Raw genomic sequence first — 18,449 nt, 5'->3', positions numbered from 1 at the left:
TAGGTGGCTATAATAACTGGAGAAAGCTGCCAACTCTAATCCAAGTTGTCATTTTAATTCGTTTATTGCTTGGGAAGAATTACTAAAATGACTAATTTTACGTTCAACTATTGGCAAAACAAATCAAGTTAAGTTATTCTATTTTTCTATCTTCCACTTCGAGAAAATCGCGAAATAAAAGGATAGCCTAATAATTTATGTTTGATCGAATTATTAAGTAAATACGACCCTGTTCTGACGGATCATATAAATAAAATTATAATAGAATTGTGCATCATTTCGCACATAGTTAAAAAGAACAAATTATCTCTGCATTAGGAAATGAAGTCCATTACAAAATTAAACATGATATAAAAGCATCCCTGTACTATAGTATTCAAAGGGATTGTACTCCTGATATTTCCCATAAGGAACAAGCTTTAATCATTATTAGGTATGTAAAATTTGACGAGAAAAGTTTAACTATAAACGAGTCATTTATAGGGTTTATTGAAGTAACTCATGAGACTGAAGAAGGACAAACAAAAACTCTATTTAAAAGATTTACTGAGCTTGATTTAGATATTATGAATTGTAGAGGACACGCATATGACAACGTTAGTAACATGAAAGGGAAATATAAAGATGTACAATCTAGAATACTTTATCTAAATCTGCATACCATTTATGTTTCTTGCCTATCACATTCCTTTAATTTATTAATTTGTGACGACGCTTCCAGCAGTATATATAAAGTAAAAAAACTTTTTGGGATATTACAACGTTTATATTGTTTATTTTCTGCAATGGGAAATTCTGCAAAGCATTTAAACATTACTCTTAAACCATTGTGTGATACTCGATGGGAAGCGAAAATAGATAAGGTGAAAGCAGTGTATACACAGTTTGAAGGAACTTTTAACGCTCTAGAAAAATTTATTGATGTTTAAATAATGTAAGTAACAATAATACAGCGTTATCTGAAGCTAAAAGTTTATTAGGTGCAAGAAACGTCATTGATTTAAATTTAATAGTATTGTTTGCAATATTTTCCAAAATTAACACTATCAATAAACTATTTCAAGCAGAAACAATTATTGTTCTTGACTCGGCTTTCAATTTAGTCAATAAAATTAAAACTGAAGTCCAAAATTTAAGAACAAATTTTGACACATTTTTCGACGAAGCAAAAGTGCTAGCACATAATTTGAACATTTTCCTGAAAAACGAATTCGTAAAAGGAAAAGATTATGTTCCGAAGTTAATAAAAAAACAAACCCGGTAGAGGAATTTAGATGTTATTTTTTAACACTGTAATTGATACTGTTATTGTACAAATAGAAGATGGGTTTAAAAGTATACCAAATAGTATTTCTGATTTCATATTAATCACTCATATAAAAACTTTAGAAAAACCTGAATTAGAGAAATGCTCCAAAAACTTTTAAAGTTTTGTAACACAGATGTAGATGAAAACCTAATCTAAGAAATTTGTTTGTTACGGAATTTGATTTTGAATGAAAGAGATGTAAATAACGCACAAGACATATTGCAATGCATACTAAATAATAATTATAATGAATTATTTCTAAATGTATTAACTGCGTTAAAATTTTCTTTACGTTGCCAGTTACTACAGCAAGTGCTGAGCGCTCCTTCAGCAAATTAAAATTAACAAAGAACTATCTTCGGTCAAGCATGTGTTCAGAACGCTTAAATGCAATTGCTGAATTAAGCATTGAAAAAGAAATTGCAAAAAAAAAATTATTTTTGTCAAGTAATTAATACATTAGCAAAAAGAAAGAAAGAAAGACGCTTTAAATAAATATGCATTAATAAAATATGTTCTTTTTTTTTTTTTTTTTTTGCTTTTGCTTTACAAAAAAATTAGGGCCTTAAATGACTTCTTGCACCCAGGTCCCTTTGAAGAAAAGGGCGGCTCTGCCAACAGAAATATCGTGTTTGGATTTTATAGAGTGCTTGGTCTAAAGTAAATTTGGTACTACAATTGTTCCATAGGAAAGTGATGGAAAATGATAGAATTTTACAGCAGTGGTGATTAAAGCAGATTTAGTATTGAAAATAAACAATTAATGGAAATGAATAAAAATTATACATTTAAATTGGTTGTAATTTTTTATTTCCTTAAAATGTTGTTACTAATCTCTAATTTTGCTTTCCAACGTAAGAAAAATAGTTTTGTGTACAGCTCTGTTGGATCTAGAATCGAAAAATTTTGGCGATAGGACCAATAGACACGAATTAAATGATCCTTCGAAAAAATTTCTGAGCCCTATCTCGGAGGTTATAAAAGGTCTGTCAGACCAAGCTGAAATGAGTCGTATAGTTTGTCAGCAACGAGTCAGCTGGACACTCCAGCGAAGCGCAATCAAGTGGAGCTTAAGTGATTATGGGTTTGAGAACTGAGCCGTACGCTAAGTCTTGGAATCAAGAATTGAAGCAAGATTGAAGGTGTGCTGAGTAGCCAGTCATATAATAGTCAATCGGCAGTTATGTAGAGCTAAATCGAGGAGACAGTGGAGAATAGCAGACGTTTGGAGGGACGTGAATCTCTCTTCCTGCTGAGTTCTGTCTGGCCGCTTTGTGTGCTGTGTTGTTGTGGATGTTTATTTCCGATTAGGTACTTTAGGCTGTTTGTTTGTTGCAAGTGATGATATTTATTGCTTGTATACGTCTCAGCTGTATTTTGTCATCTGTTCTTCATGTTATTAAATTTCCTTTTTTGTTATTGTGTCCCTTTAACTGTCTCACCGTTTATTAATTACAGCAAACCAGTTGATTTTATGGAATTTTGTGTGGAGAAATTTTTGTTACAATCCTGGAGTCAGAAATAAGACAGTGAGATTTTGCGGAAGTTCTCCATAACAGCAGATTCAGACTTATTGCATCTTAGAAAGCTCATGTAGTCATATCGCAACAGCACTTTTTAGAGTTGTAGCAGCCCTAGATTTTAATCTGTACAGTCATGAATATTTAAATTGCAATTTTCTGGATCAGTGGAATGTATCCATCTAATTATCCCGACCTTCTAACTTGTGTCTCATGTATTTATTTTCATTTTTTCCCCTTCTAGATTTCTTATAAAATCTTGTATGCAAGAACCCCAAAGCAAGAAATATTGAGACTTCAACATGTGTCTGTTATAGAATCGAATGCGCCACAAATCTACTATTTATTTTTACAGATTAGATTTTTTCATACTATTACGGAAAAATGAAAATTCAGTGGGCTATTAGAAGAAAAGTCCAACAGGCTCAATTATGGATAAAGACACTTTATTCTATTCGAATATCACATAGAAGCCGAAGTGCCCACAAAATAGCAGAATACAAGTAGCAAATAGATAATGAACAATCGCAATAGCACAAAGCGCCCAGAGAACTCGCAGGAGATGAATAAGACAGATTTCACTCAACTACTCGCTTGAGATGAACTCAGCTACTTGTTTCAATTAGTGTATTGACTCTTTCTCACAGGTTTTTATAGCATCTCTGATGGGGCATTGAATTTTCTAGAATAAACATTAGAATCTGAGTCCTAATTGAACTACCGCTAGATTCTTGAATATTCTGGGTCTTTTATTTTTGTAGTCTAGACCGGGAGTCATTGGTCTAGCATCTCTTCAGCGGCCATTATTCTACAAATATGAGCTCATTTTGTAAAATTATACTCTCGTGGTTTAATAAACTTGTTTTCCAGAAAACCCTATTCACATTATTTTGTTGTTGTATTGTTAATTTGATGTTTCTGCTTATATAGAGTGTTCGGTCGATCGGAAATAGCCAAGAAATATCAGGAGATCGGGAAAACTTATATCAAATCTGGAAAATTTCTTAAATTTCTATCAAACTCATTCATTCATTGGTCATTCTCCACAAGTCGCATGAAATCACGTTGGAAATCAATGAAATTCAATCATCCACAGAGACCATCCGCGATTCCGCTCGCTAGACAATCAAATAATGCCGGTTATATAGGATCGTCAGCGCCGCATTTGAGAAGTTCATTCGATTTTGAAGCACAGCATCTAATTTTCGATGGATTCTACTTCAAAATATGCTGGTTTATTTTAATCAACTTATCAGTTCATTGCCTCGCTCGCTTTAATATTCTATCTATCTATATTTATAATAAAGCTGAATGTGTGTGTGTTGGCGCTAAATTTTAATAAAAATCAAAAAAAATAAAACAGCACATATGATGGCCTCCCTGTTATAGTACATTCCCATGTAAAATTTATTAGTTTGAGCATGTTTCACTTGTCTTTAGAGTTTATTGTAATATCCAAACTATCTTGTCCAATAAAGAATAAAAATAGTTCTGATCCATCTCAAAACCGAATTGTCACCATAAGAATATTCTTCTATCATTTTACAGTCTGAATAAGAATCTTCTTCCAATCATGTAATAGATTGCATGATAAAAAGACCCTTTTCGACATGAATTCTTTCTGAATTTTTTTTTAAGATTTTCTGTTAAGTTTAATTACATTACGAATATTATTTTCTAGCTTGGAAAAGGATCTTAATGTAATATTCCAAATAGAAATGAGATAAACAATTTTATTCCAAATTATACTAATAAAACTCAAAATATCTCCAAAAATTTCAATCATAAAAAAGTGGAATAATCAAACGATTATTTTTAAAAAAGTTACTAAATGAAATTGCATGTGTGATACTATAAATTGATGATCGTGAAAAGACAGCCAGAAAATGAATATTTAAATGCATTTTTTTTTAGAATTAAAGCATCACTTTTCATCACACTATAGGAAAATAATTATAATAATATCAATTACAGGAAAAATGATGACTCATAAGAAAAAGAAAAAGATAAGATAAGAGCTATAAATTAAAACCAATTTATTTATGCTAGTGACCCCTTCCATGTAGGCACATTTCTAAATTGTATCATCAGTTACGATTCTGAATCACATTTGTGGTGGAATTATTCTTAAGAAGACTATTGGATTATACTTATACCAAAGATTTATTGCTTATTTTTTTTTCTTACTATTTATTTTTGTAAGTTTTAGCATCATTCGTTTTCATTTGTTCTGAAATGATTCCATTGAGATTTAATATTTTTATAACTGCTATTATTTTATTATTTTTCCACTTCTGAGATGTTTTGAATAAAAATACTTTTAATTCCAACCTTCCCAATAAGACCAGAGTGAAAATCTATACTTATATAAAGATCAATGTGTGTGTGTGTGTGTTGGCGCTCTACAGCCCAGACCGTTCGACCTACAGCTACCAAATTTGACATATGCGACGCATTGGCGGTCGGGAATGTGCACCTGGGGTCCCTTTTTTGAATTTTTAATTAGAATTTTAATTATTAATTAAAAACTAACTTTCCCGCCAAAGAAATCTTCATTTCCCCACCGCCAAATAAGTAAGGCTTCAGTTTTTTTTTCCCACGCTAAAAAGGATAGGCTTAAGAAATTTTCGGCAGATTATTTTAAAGTATTCTGTTTATTTTCTTAATGTTTGATGCAATTAAAATTAAACATTGTTAATGAATCGATCTCTCAGGTTCATTCTGAAGTACTTTTGAATAAAAATAAAACAGAATAAAGGAAATTAAAAATATCTAATCTGCATAGCGTTACCCCAACTGGAGTAGAAAATTCACTCATTTGCGTTACCATCATTGGCGTTGAAAATTTATTCAATGCAGTGTGTTCTGATTGTTGCCAACTATTTTCAACGGATACGGAACGGATTTCAATTTGAAGGCTTAATATGTTTTCGACAGATTATTTGAAACGATTTTGTTTTTATTTTTTTAGTGTTAGATGCATTTAAAACTAAACATTGTTAATTAACTGATCTGTTCATAATGAATCTGAGAAAATTTTGTTGAAAATTGCTTGAGATATTATATAAATTAAGAAAAATATTCTTTAGTGTCCATAAGGTTTAAATACTCAGCGACTCTGTTTTCAGTACTCATATTTAAAAAAAAAAATGCTTCGTATCAGTAAAAAAATATTTTTATATTTATTGCAGTTTAATCATTTCCACTTTAATTTAAAGCATAAATTCTACGGGAGCTAACAGAAAATTAGAGAGATACATATTACGTTATGACTGAAGGCCTTTATAATATTATGTTTGAATCATATGACTATCTAAGTTTGAAGTTTTAAAATATTTTAATGAAGAAGTAATTAAAATGGGAGTTCCATAAAATATTTAATTATTAAAATTTTAACTTGCATTAGGATTGGCGAACCGGCTGGTCACCAAAGGCGGCTAGTATAAAATAAACCGATGAAAATCATTGTTTTGCTTCCCCTTAACCAAACTCAAGTTGAAAAATGGGTTAAACGCAATCGAAAGTAATCACGTTTTTTCTTTTCTGCATGTTTTAAAATAATCAAATGATAATCCGTCATTTATAATATTTGAGAGGGTGGTAATTAATGTAATCGTACTTTTTAAAAATGTTTATACAGAATAATTAATAATGATTTATGCAATAAAAGCAAAACTGTCGTTTAGATGTTTAAGAAGATAAATCCCTCGTTTTATATAAAGTAATTTCATGACTTGTTTGCAAATATCGTCAGGCAGAATATTTAGACACACCTTATTAATAATTGGATTGCAAAAAATAAAAATTTTCTTGATTCCACCTAATTACTCTCATTATTTCATTGACTTTAGAGCAGCTGCGTGTAATTATCCCACGCAGGTGAAATTCCTACATTACAGAGACCATAATGCAAAATGCGTCGCCATTTTCCCATTTACTTCATCAAATATCTGAATCTGAAAATAGACTGTTGTGGTTCAAAAACTTGAGAATTCGTAATGTAGGCAATTCATTGTTTTCATTCAATTCATTTAATTAGCCATTTGTTATTTCAAATGATATTTCAAAAAATAAAGTATTCAGTATATGTGGGATAACTGAAATGACTCCAAAATTCCATGAAGGTGCTATGTTTTTTCTGCATTTCCTTTGTAGATATTGTATTTCTCCAAAAGCACCTTAAGAACACTCCTTGTTGTTGGACTATTTTTACTTCAGATAACAGTACTCGGATTCATCCTTTTAAACAGGATTATAAAATGCTTCAAAAGACATTCGATAAACGATTAGATGGAGTGCAAGTACATTCCTCATGTTTCTTATATGTGAATGGATATCACTTTGATTAAATGGGATGTCGATTCGTTATAAATAATGGATTCCTTTAGAAATTTGCAGAATTTTTTTTATCAATCTTCTTCTTCTTTTTTTTTTTTTTTTTTTTTTCTTTCTTTTTTTTTTTTTTTTTTCTTTATTTTTGAGATTTTTAGACAGAAAAGATTCTTTTTTTCTCAAATAAAAAAAACAAACTATGTTTAAAACAAACCCTTTATGATCAAAGAATGCTGAGACAATTCTTTGATTTGCGGAGCATTGGAAAAATGAATCCTCAAATTAGATCTAATTAAAATCTTTCGATTTCTTGAATTCTGCCTTTAATGCGATCTGAAATTTGGAGAGCGAAATGCAGGTTTGGCTTTGTCCTCATTACGTGATTTTAGTTAAGAAAAATCATGAGATCTAAGACTTCTGCACGCTGCTTTTCTGGCTAATTCTTGACTTCCTGTAATTTTGAGTTTTTCTTGGTACTTGTTAAATCCTCAAGTTTCAAGTGCCATCTTCGTCTTCTGATCATAGTTTAAAATTTCCCAAAATAAACCTTTTATATTTTTAATACGGAATGTTAATACAACTCGTTTGAGCAAGATGACTGTTTGAAATTTGGTACCTCCTTCAAGTGTTAAAATAAGAATATTGTTTATTGCTTTTGAAATCAATAAACTTTCCTAACAATGTAAATTGCTTTAGACTTCTCTCTTCTATTTACTCTTAGTAAAATATTGGAAAATTAACTATTCAGAAACAAACGAAGAAACACCGTTAATCAATTTACTTTTCGAAGGGTCAATCAATATACCAGAGTTCCAAACTTTACTACACAATAGTGCCAAATTACATACCTCGAAAATCATTAAATATGTTAACTTTGGTAAATATTTTTAAATATTCTGACAATTAATAATAGCTCAATTTCCTTTCTAAGAATGAAAAAAAAAAGTTTTTTTTTTACAGTTCTAGATCAATAAATTTAAACCAAAAAAGAGCTTTTAGAGTGTTTTTTTTATGGATTCTTTGATGACATTTAGTAGTCTTATTTGTTCCTTTATATAATATTATGCTTCGTAATTTTGAATTGTTGTCACATGAAGTAGGAAATTCTTCATGTGTAAATGAAGAATTTCCTACTTCATGTGTGCATCATTTTTTTCAGTATCTACATAACAATTTCGATCATAAAAAGTGAACACAGAATCTATAAAAAAAATGCAGTTTTTGAATATGTTTCTCTCAATATTTTTTTCATTAGTACAGTTTTCATTTTATCTTACATACAATTATTGTTTATGTACTGTATTTTCTGTGTATTATCGCTTACTTGTATTGTTTTCACAGTTTTTTTCATTATTTAATTCTTTTTGTTTGCAAACTGACATTTTTCATTTACTGCCTTGTTACTTCTTTTTCTTGCTTATTTCTTTCCTTTGATTATGTGAACCAGAATTCAGAAATCTTGTGAAGCTGTGCGATTCTTATTGATAATATTTTATTTTATTATTTTCTGAACATTATCAATTAATTTTAATTAAACTGAACTTAATATAATGGTTGAAATTTTTTTTAAAAAAAGGGCCTATAACATCAGGATAGGATCATACAATTCCACAATATTCGTAAATCAAAGATAGAAATGTGGAAAAATAATCTCTAGAATTTTTTATCACTGGTCTCGTGCTTCCAACCATTCTTAAGTTTCAAGACTTCTAAAAACATTTTCATACAAAATTAAACAGAATTTCATTAAATATCTTCTATATGGAAAAAAACTTGGGCGGAGAATTCCAGCCCCAACCACTGTTACGAGATGTTCAATTTTATTTTCATTTGAAAACCCAGAGTACTAATTATATCATCAATGAATCCTTTATGCCTCGTTCCCAGAATTCCTGTGGCCGTGACGAGACCCAGTCGTTCACATCGTCCTTGAGTTCGCCGTCCGAGTTGAAGCGCTTTCCTTCCAGATGTTTTTTCAGGATACCAAACACATGAAAATCGCAGGGCGACATGTCCGGGCTGTAGGGCGGATGGTCGAGCTGCTCCTACTTGAACTTGACCAGTTCCGCGTGTGAGACCCTGGAGACGTGTGGACGCACGTTATCAGGGTGCAGAACCACACCCTCCGTGAGTAGCCCCAGTCTTTTGTTCTTGATGGACCTGTGCAGTCTTCGGAGTGTTTCACAGTACACATCGGGGTTAATGGTTCTTCTGTGCTCGAGGAATTCAACAAGTAGCGGACCTTGGACGGCGCTCTTTATAAGAGCCTCTGCTCTATCCTGCGCATGCCGGTCCCCGCGCATGCTCCGATCTACGCTGGAGACTCCAATCGCATTCCTAGATGTTTCACTACGTTCTCCCATAGCGGCATAGGAAAATATGTTAACGGTTACGTTGTTATGACGTTTCGTACCTTTTCATTCGAGCACCCCTTGTATATACTACTAATATAAATATGAAAATTTGGAAGGATGGATGGATGTTTGTTATTTAATCACGCCAGAACGGCTGAACAGAATTGGATGAAATTTGGCACAGATATACATTATAGTCTGGGATAGGACATATGCTACTATTTATATTATTAGTATTATAGTCAATTTTTTATTAATTAAAAACTAGCTTTCCCGCCAAAAAATCTTTTCATTTCCCCAACGCCAAATGAGTAAGGCTTCAGTTTTCCCCCCCGTGCTAACGCGGTTAGGCTTAACATAGTTTCGACTGATTATTTCAAACGATTCTGTTTATTTTTTTAGTGTTTGATGCGTTTAAAAATAAACATTGTTAATTAATCGATCTCTCGGATTCATTCTGAAGTACTTTTGAATTAAAATAAAACAGAATAAGGGAAATTAAAAATTTGTAATCTGCATCGCGTTGCCCCAACTGGCGTTGAAAATTCACTCATGGGCAGTGCGTTGTGAATGTTGACAACTGTATTTTCATTTTAATTAAAAGTTTAAAAATTATGTGAATTATACTGTTGCAGCTATCTCAATCTTAATTGATAAATAAAATAGACTCCACTTGATTTTACGGATAAGGACTTGATTTTGATTAACTGGTTTGCTGTTTTGTTTTACTTTAGGTGCATACTGTAAATCTTTAGGTTAGTTGTGTGCTTTAATATTGGTTAAACTGTATTTATGTTAGTTATATATTTTTCGTATAATCTTATAATTTTAAGTACATCGTTTTTTAGGTTAGTTTTAATTTTTTAAATTTGTTATTATTTGATAGTTTTACGAAATGCCCGGAAAACACAAATCTAAATCTTTAGGAGAGGAGTAATAAAACTCGGGCAATGAAAGTAGGTAGAAGTCGAGAGGTGAATCCTCAATCGGAACTTAGAAGAATTAAGCAAGCAGAGCGACAAGCTACTTCTAGATCAGCTGAAACGCCGGAGCATTCAGAAATAAGTCGACTACTGCACGCCAAATATTTGGCATCTCAACGTGCTGCTGAGTCGAGAGCTACGTACATTTACAGGATGCTTAAGAACTGATGGTAATGTCAACCCCAACAATTTAGGGCAAATGGCAATCCTTCCCTCATCATTTGTCAATAGCTTGAAATACCTTCACAAGTACACACAAGGTGCATTTGCGTATGTTCGTAACTACGGACAACCAGACCTGTTCATTACGGTCATGTGCAACCCCGCTTGGACAGAAATAACTGAAGCGCTCATGCCTGGCCAGACGGCGAACGACAGACATTGTATAGCTAGAGTATTCAATATGAAGGTCCAAAAATTAGTTGCCCTACTTACTAAAGGCCAAATATTTGGAGAGACTCGATGCTTTTTGTACTCGATTGAGTGGCAAAAACGTGGAATGCCCCATGCACATTAGTTGCTGTGGCTAAAAGAAAAAATCCGTTCCAACCAAATTAATGTTGTTATTAGTGCCGAGACCTCTGACCCCAATACGGACAAAAAGATACATGAAATTATTGTAAAAACATGAGTCACGGACCCTGCGGCGTACAAAACCAATCGTCTGCTTGCATGAAGGATGGAAAGTGCACAAAAAAGTAGCCCCGGGCACTATTGAAGGATACGCAGACAAATAACAATGGATATTCCCTATACAGGTGGAGAGCACTCGAGTATGGTGATAGGATTACTAAAATTAAAATTCGTGGTGGTCTTGTAAAAGTTGAAGTGAACAATAGTTAGATTGTGCCACATTAGCCCCTGTTATCTAGAATATTTAACGCACAATTAATGTTGAATTTTGCAATTCTGTTCAAGCTATTAAAAACATTTGCAAATATATTTGTAAAGAAAATGACCAAGCCTTTTTAGTGTCCAACAAGGTAACTCCAGTATTAACCTCAGAGATGAAGTGCAAGCGTTTAGCAAGCAGGTAGATACGTAAGCAGCGACGAATCAGCGCGGAGGATCTTGAACTTACCGCTGCACGAAAGACACCCAGTATCACGCATCTGGCAGTTCACTTACCTAATGGCGAGCAAGTATACTTCACTGAGCAAAATTTCCTAGACAAAGTGTCGACACCTCCGAAAACAACACTGACTGCATTCTTCCAACTGTGTGAAAATGACAACTTTGCCAAAGCTCTGCTCTACTCTGAAGTACCCGGTACTATACATGGAATGCATCTAGGAAGAAATGGAAGCGTCGTGTACAGGGAACACCGGTTGAAAATTCGCTAGGAAGGAATGCAGGAGACGCATTGGGTCGGATATATACTGTGCATGTCAGCTACTTTGAATGTTTTTGCTTGCGAATATTGCTCAATGAGGTGCGGGGCCCGACAAGTTTCCAGATGCTTAAAACTGTAGGTGGTCAAGAGCGAGCAACGTTCAGGGAAGCATGTGAGGTCCGCGGACTATTAAAAAATGACAAACACTGGGACGCAACTATGGGGGAAGACGTTCTTTGACGCTCAGCAGCCAAAGATAGGGACCTGTTTGCAATTTTCTTGCGGACAATCAAACCCCCTCCAGCTGTGGGATAAATACAAGGACGCTTTATCAGAAGATATCGTGCATAGGTTGGAGGGCACTTACAATGAACTAATCATTAAAGAAGCTTTGGTATTGATTGAGGATAAAATGGTTTCCATATCTGGAAAATGTCTCCCTGATTTCGGCTTACCCACACTGCAGCGAAGAGGGGAATGATCAAGCCAAGCTGTGAAGGAACTAAACTATGACACCGCAGTTTTAGAAGCGCAGGTCAAAGAAATGACACCCCGATTACTTCACGAGCAGCGTCAAGTCTGCGAACTGATTCTGCTGTCCCGAAGAATTTTCCCATCCAGTGGCTACAGAAGAGGACCATATCATGCAAGGTTTTCGAGATTTTGTGGTTAATATAAATAATGACGAGTGGTTGTGTGAGAGGGCAGTGCTGTCGCCAAAGAACGAATGGGTCAATAAAATAAACAAAGAAATTTTAAACATGATCGTCGGAAATTCAAAGTTATAAACATTCATACACACTGTGATGGCTAATGACGATAGTACTACCTACTCCGTTGAATTTTACAACTCCCTAGAATTAACAGGTGTACCTTTCTATAAGCTGGAGCTTAAAGTTGGCTTTCCAGTTCTGCTGAGGCGAAATCTTGATGCACCGAGACTGTGCAACGGCACCAGACTTCGTATCACAGAGTTGGCAGTAATATTATAAAAGCTACCATTATTACAGGAGCTTCTAAAAGAGACAGCGTTTTAATTCCCCGCGTACCTATCATTCCAACAACTTGCCATTTTGTTTCAAGAGGTTGCAATTTCCCTTAAAGTTGGCTTTTACAATGACGATCAACAAACCACAGGGCCAAACCTTAAAAGTGGCATGCATTCATTTGGGCACTCCATGCTTCTCACACGGTCAGTTATATGTTGATTGCTCACGTGTTTCAAGTGCTCAAAACTTGCATGTGCTGACGGAAAATAATAAGTAATTAAATGTTGTATACATAACGCTATTAAAAAAAAATTTGAAATTTTTCAGTAGATCTTTCAATAAGTTGCAAGTTTCTTGATTATATCATATCAGACTCTGTTTCCAGAAGCGCTATAATGATGCGGTTTGATAACATTTTACATTGTGATCGGACCGTCAGTTCTCATGCATACACATCAAAATTTCCACGCGAACAAAGTCGTGGGTAACAACTAGTAATATATAAACAGAGCATCTGTATGTACGTGCGTTTACAGATCCACAGTATTTTTCCCCCTTCTTTTGGTCGGTTTTGATGAAATTTGGCACATGTGCTCTTTAAAAGCCATTAAAAAATTTAAAAAGCGTTTCGCTTTTTCTATTATATCTTCCTAAAATACAATCGCAAAAAAATATTTTTACGACATTTGGGAATTTTTAAAAAAATAGTATTTTAGTAAAATTGAAATCCGTACAATTGTAGATTTCCATGCAATTTCTTTCGCTATTTATTTATTTATTTTTTTTTGGGGGGGGGTATTTTACGCAAAAGGCTTACAATTTTTTTTTATTATTATTCTGGAAAATTTAAAGCAATATCTTCCTTTCGTCATACCTTTCAGTTGCGTGCCTTTGCTATTTTTTAAGTTATGGTTTTGTTACTATTAGCGATAGGCGAGGATCGAACTCGCAACCTTTGGGTTCGTAGCCGAGTAACAAGACCACTAGACAAAAGAAATTTCTCATGTCTCGTAGCTGTTATCTGGCTTATAAAGCGTCACCACATTACTCCCCCTTCAGTGCGTCGGAGGTGAGACGAACGATTTTTTTGTCCTGTTTTTTGCTGTTATTAGTGGTGATATATTGGCTGTTGCGCCTTATCCATTTTTTTTTTTTTTTATTGGCTGATTATTTATCAGCTTTCTTTATTTATTGGCTGATTATTTATCAGCTGCATTTTTTTTTTCTCTTATTGGCCGATTATTTATCAGCTTCATTTTTTTATTTATTTCTGGTAGAGGGCGCCACAACAGTTGTATGAAGGTTTGCGTATTTTGCGTCATCGAGTCACCAATGTTACTATTAGCGATAGGCGAGGATCGAACTCGCAACCTTTGGGTTCGTAGCCGAGTAACAAGACCACTAGACAAAAGAAATTTCTCATGTCTCGTAGCTGTTATCTGGCTTATAAAGCGTCACCACAGTTTTTTTTTTGTTTTTTTTTTTAAATGTCTTATTTGGATCTTAACATCTAAGTAGGATTTTCTCTTTAGCTTTCATAGCATGCATCACTTTTAAAATTCCCGGTAGAAATTTACATTTTTTCTTTTTGAATTACAATGCAAAATAAATTTGTGTTGCATTCTTAACTCGCAGTCTACTGCGGAAAATTCGTCATTTAAAAAATTATTTATAATAACTACTTTTTTAGTGCCATTCCAAGAAAATGAAATCTGATTAGAGCAAAGATATTAAGTAATGATAAAAAAAAAAAAAACGATACAGAAAACTTTACCAAAATCGTTAGCGATTAATATTAAATGAAATTTATTTAAAATAAAAATTTGTAAAAATAATGCTTAAACTTAATAATATCGTCTGCGATTGATGTTGCATTAAATGTAACGAATCAAAGGATAAACGAATAATAAATGAAAACAAATAATAAATGTATAAAGATGCATTACGTGGTGATTTTGTATTAGTAAAATTTACATAAAAATTTAAAAATATGTTATTTACTGATGGAAAAACTGTTTTTGGTGGAACCAGAAGTTCAGATAAACGTTAGTTTAACTATTCTAGTGAGGCAAAAAGCTTCATTTTTTAAAATATTTTGTGGTAATTAATTTTAATTTTATTTTCTGAATTGCGTTAATGTCGTTGAAAAAAGTACTAATTGGTGTCTTTCAAAAATAACTATTTTTGTGGCTCAGTAATTCCATTTTAATGAAGAAAAACAGTTTTAAAAAAAATTCTAAGAGTGCGTTGTTTAAAAAAGTTCAAATGTTCCTAAATGATTATTCCTTTGCTTTCTTTTAAAGACGGCAATTATGTCAGAGTTTGTCTTTTTAATGCTTGGTAATGACTTTGAAATAATTAAAAAAATTTTACATTTCCTGTCTATTTTCTTTTATTGATTTATATATGTTATTTTTACACTTTTTAATTTCAATCGATTTGATTTTTTTTAAAATATGTGTTTATTTGATTCGACAATTTCAATTTGAAATATAATTATTTAATGGCTTTAGAATAAAATAGTTAATGTGTACTATAATATCAACTAATTTAAACAAAGTGCATTTTTTTTCTTTTTTTCCTTTTAAACTTAATAGAATTTGTTTTTTCCGTTTTATGGGAGGGAACTAGTTGCTCACAATACTGAAATAATATTTTCTTTTGTATTAAGAAGTAGTTCATTAAGGCTTTTATTGACATGGCTAACACAATACTATTAATATTAAATGCGAACAGCTGGCTACCGAAGTTGATTAGTATGAATAAAAAAAATATTAAAACACGCTTTTATTTATATGTATATAATCTGGGCAATTTAATTTTGGAATTCCATTTAAATATGAGTTGCATAGAAGATACTAACTGATAGAAATTTAAGAAATTCAACTTTGTTGGAGGAAAAAAAAAAAAAACAGGATAATCGAAATACACTTAAACACTTCCATTTTATTTCTAAAATAAAAGCCTATTTTTAAAATATTTTTATTTGAAGTTTTGTTTATCGCTTTCAAATATACGAAATATTACAAAGAGAAAGTATTGTAAATGCTAAAAAATTTGAGCTCGAGATTTTGATGAAATTCCACGTTTCAGACTTCTTTGAATTCGAAAAACGTATTTTTGGAATTATGTGTGTCCATCGTTCTGTCTATCTGCGAACACAACCACTCAGTACAACTTTGATCTAGACGTATGAAATGTGGTACATGGGCTTTATCCCATATTTGTAGATTTCTATCAATTATTGAACGAAATCCATATACAGAAAGTATATCTGTCCGGGTGTCTGAGTACCAGTGAACAGAATTAACTACAAAACGCAACTAGATTAAGAAAATTTAGCACACAATTTAACATCTAAATTTTAGCTTGCGTTTAATTTGGAAACAGATCTGTCAAATGGTTGTCCGTCTGTCTATCTAATCTTTCATATACATGTAAATGCAATGAATTAAATGAAATTTGATATGCGATTTTGCGAACTACAATTGTAGTTCTATGCAAATTTTTGATTTTAATCAATAGAAAAAAGATCCAGAAAATACATATTTTCTTTTCTGATACTTCTGTATTAACCGCATGAAACCGTTTAATCACTGAAAAAAATAACCAAAGATCGCGTGCTAGATTCAGTAAAAACGCTAGATTCACTTCAAAGCACTATATTTCCGAACATTTATTAACTAGTGCCATACAATTAATACACAAGTGCCGGGTTTATTATTATATTGCGATGCATTCAACTCTCATTTGAGGAACTCTGAAAATAAAAATCTGAGCATTCGAACCATTCACGGTCTTGCCTAAAGGCTATAATTTTATGCAGGGGGAGGGGAGAAAGACAATACCTTTGTTATAGAGTATGGGGAAACTTTTTGAGGAGACCTGATTTTTACTACTGACCACTAGGAGGATTTGAAAGTTTGAATATAAATAGTTTGAGATATAGCAACAAAGACTGTTATTCCATTTGGTTATATAGTATATGTAACAAATGAAACCGAAAAATTGGATATGCTACCCAGTCTGATGCACTGGATTGGCATGCACTAGTTTTTTTTAGTTATTAGATTTTAAATGTAAGCGTATGGTAATGTGTATTTAAAAATAAAACATGTAGTCCAAGATACGATGAGATGAGATTGATTATAAAACAGTTTGATGTAAATTTATGTAAATAATAAATTTATTATCACTTTTTTTGTTAAAGCTAAAGATGAGACATATAGTTAATATTATTTTAGAAACCTTTAACTAGTTTCCTGCATATATTCAATTGCAATTTTATCATCTCATCTAAAATTGGATTTTAATATATACTCAAAAAGAATTGAAATTTAATTAATGTAACAACATATCAGCTGAATTTAAGCATGCTGATAAAAAAAACGGAAAATAGTAAAATCAATTATTAAGTATCTGATATTTCTTCTTACCTATTAAATGCTTTAAAGAGCTTCATTTGCAGGTTGCACACACACACACACACACACACGCACGCACGCACAAATCAAAACAATTTGTAAAAACGTTTTAAAACATCTTCATAGGTCATTTGGTGACGATATTTTCAGACGATTATAAGAAATATATCATAGCTAACTTAACTGCAAAATTACAATTTTTTTGATAGTATGGATGTATATATGTGTATGCTTGAATTCTTATTCCTGGTAAATTCATAAATTAGTGTTTTCTTTCTGATCCTGTCTATCAAAGATACAATTTATCAGATATTTTGAATTAGAATTGTAATTCAATCTCTTAAACTTTTTGGAAACTCATAAATTTTGATTGCATTTTTAAGTAACTCTGTTATAAAATTTAGTATAATAATAGATTTACAATCTATTACTCTGCAATTAGTTTAACTCCATCTTTTTTACTTGATTCCATCGGTAATTCGTTTTCCCTTGCTCTTGAAATTTCGTAGTAATATATTACTGCCTATAAGAAGTTTTTTTTTTTCTTGGCTAATTTGATTTCAGATCCCAAAATTTTATTCTTGTTTCTGAATTATTTTTCAGTGTTCATTATTTCCATTCCTTATACCTTCAATTACCGTATGTGAATAATTTTTTTTAAGATCCAGAAATCACTCTAGATTTTTACTTCCGTCCAAAGTATTCAATAAAAAAAAGCAGTAAAAAAACTTTATATTTTACTTAGTAACTTGTTATATAGCATACTTGGTAACTAGTTGTGTTATCTTAATATATATAAATTACGTGTCACGTTGTTTGTCCGCGATGGACTCCTAAACTACTTAACCGATTCTAATCAAATTTGCACACCGTGTGCAGTTTGATCTAACTTAAAAGATAGGATAGCCCTTTTTTTGAATTTTTAATTAGAATTTTAATTATTCATTAAAAACTAACTTTCCCGCCAAAAAAATCTTTTCATTTTCCCCACCGCCAAATGAGTACGGCTTCAGTTTTTTTTCCCCCCAACAGTCATGAGGCTAGGCTTAAGATTTTTCGGCTGATTATTTGAAACGATTCTATTTATTTTCTTAATGTGTGATGCATTTAAAATTAAACATTGTTAATGAATCGATCTTTCAGATTCATTCTTAAGTACTTTTGAATTAAAATAAAACAGAATAAAGAAAATTAAAAATGTCTAA

This window comes from Argiope bruennichi, chromosome 2, assembly GCF_947563725.1.
Source record: "Argiope bruennichi chromosome 2, qqArgBrue1.1, whole genome shotgun sequence".
Classification (NCBI taxonomy): domain Eukaryota; kingdom Metazoa; phylum Arthropoda; class Arachnida; order Araneae; family Araneidae; genus Argiope; species Argiope bruennichi.
The sequence above is the reverse complement of the archived record's forward strand: the minus strand, read 5'-3'. Positions refer to the sequence as shown.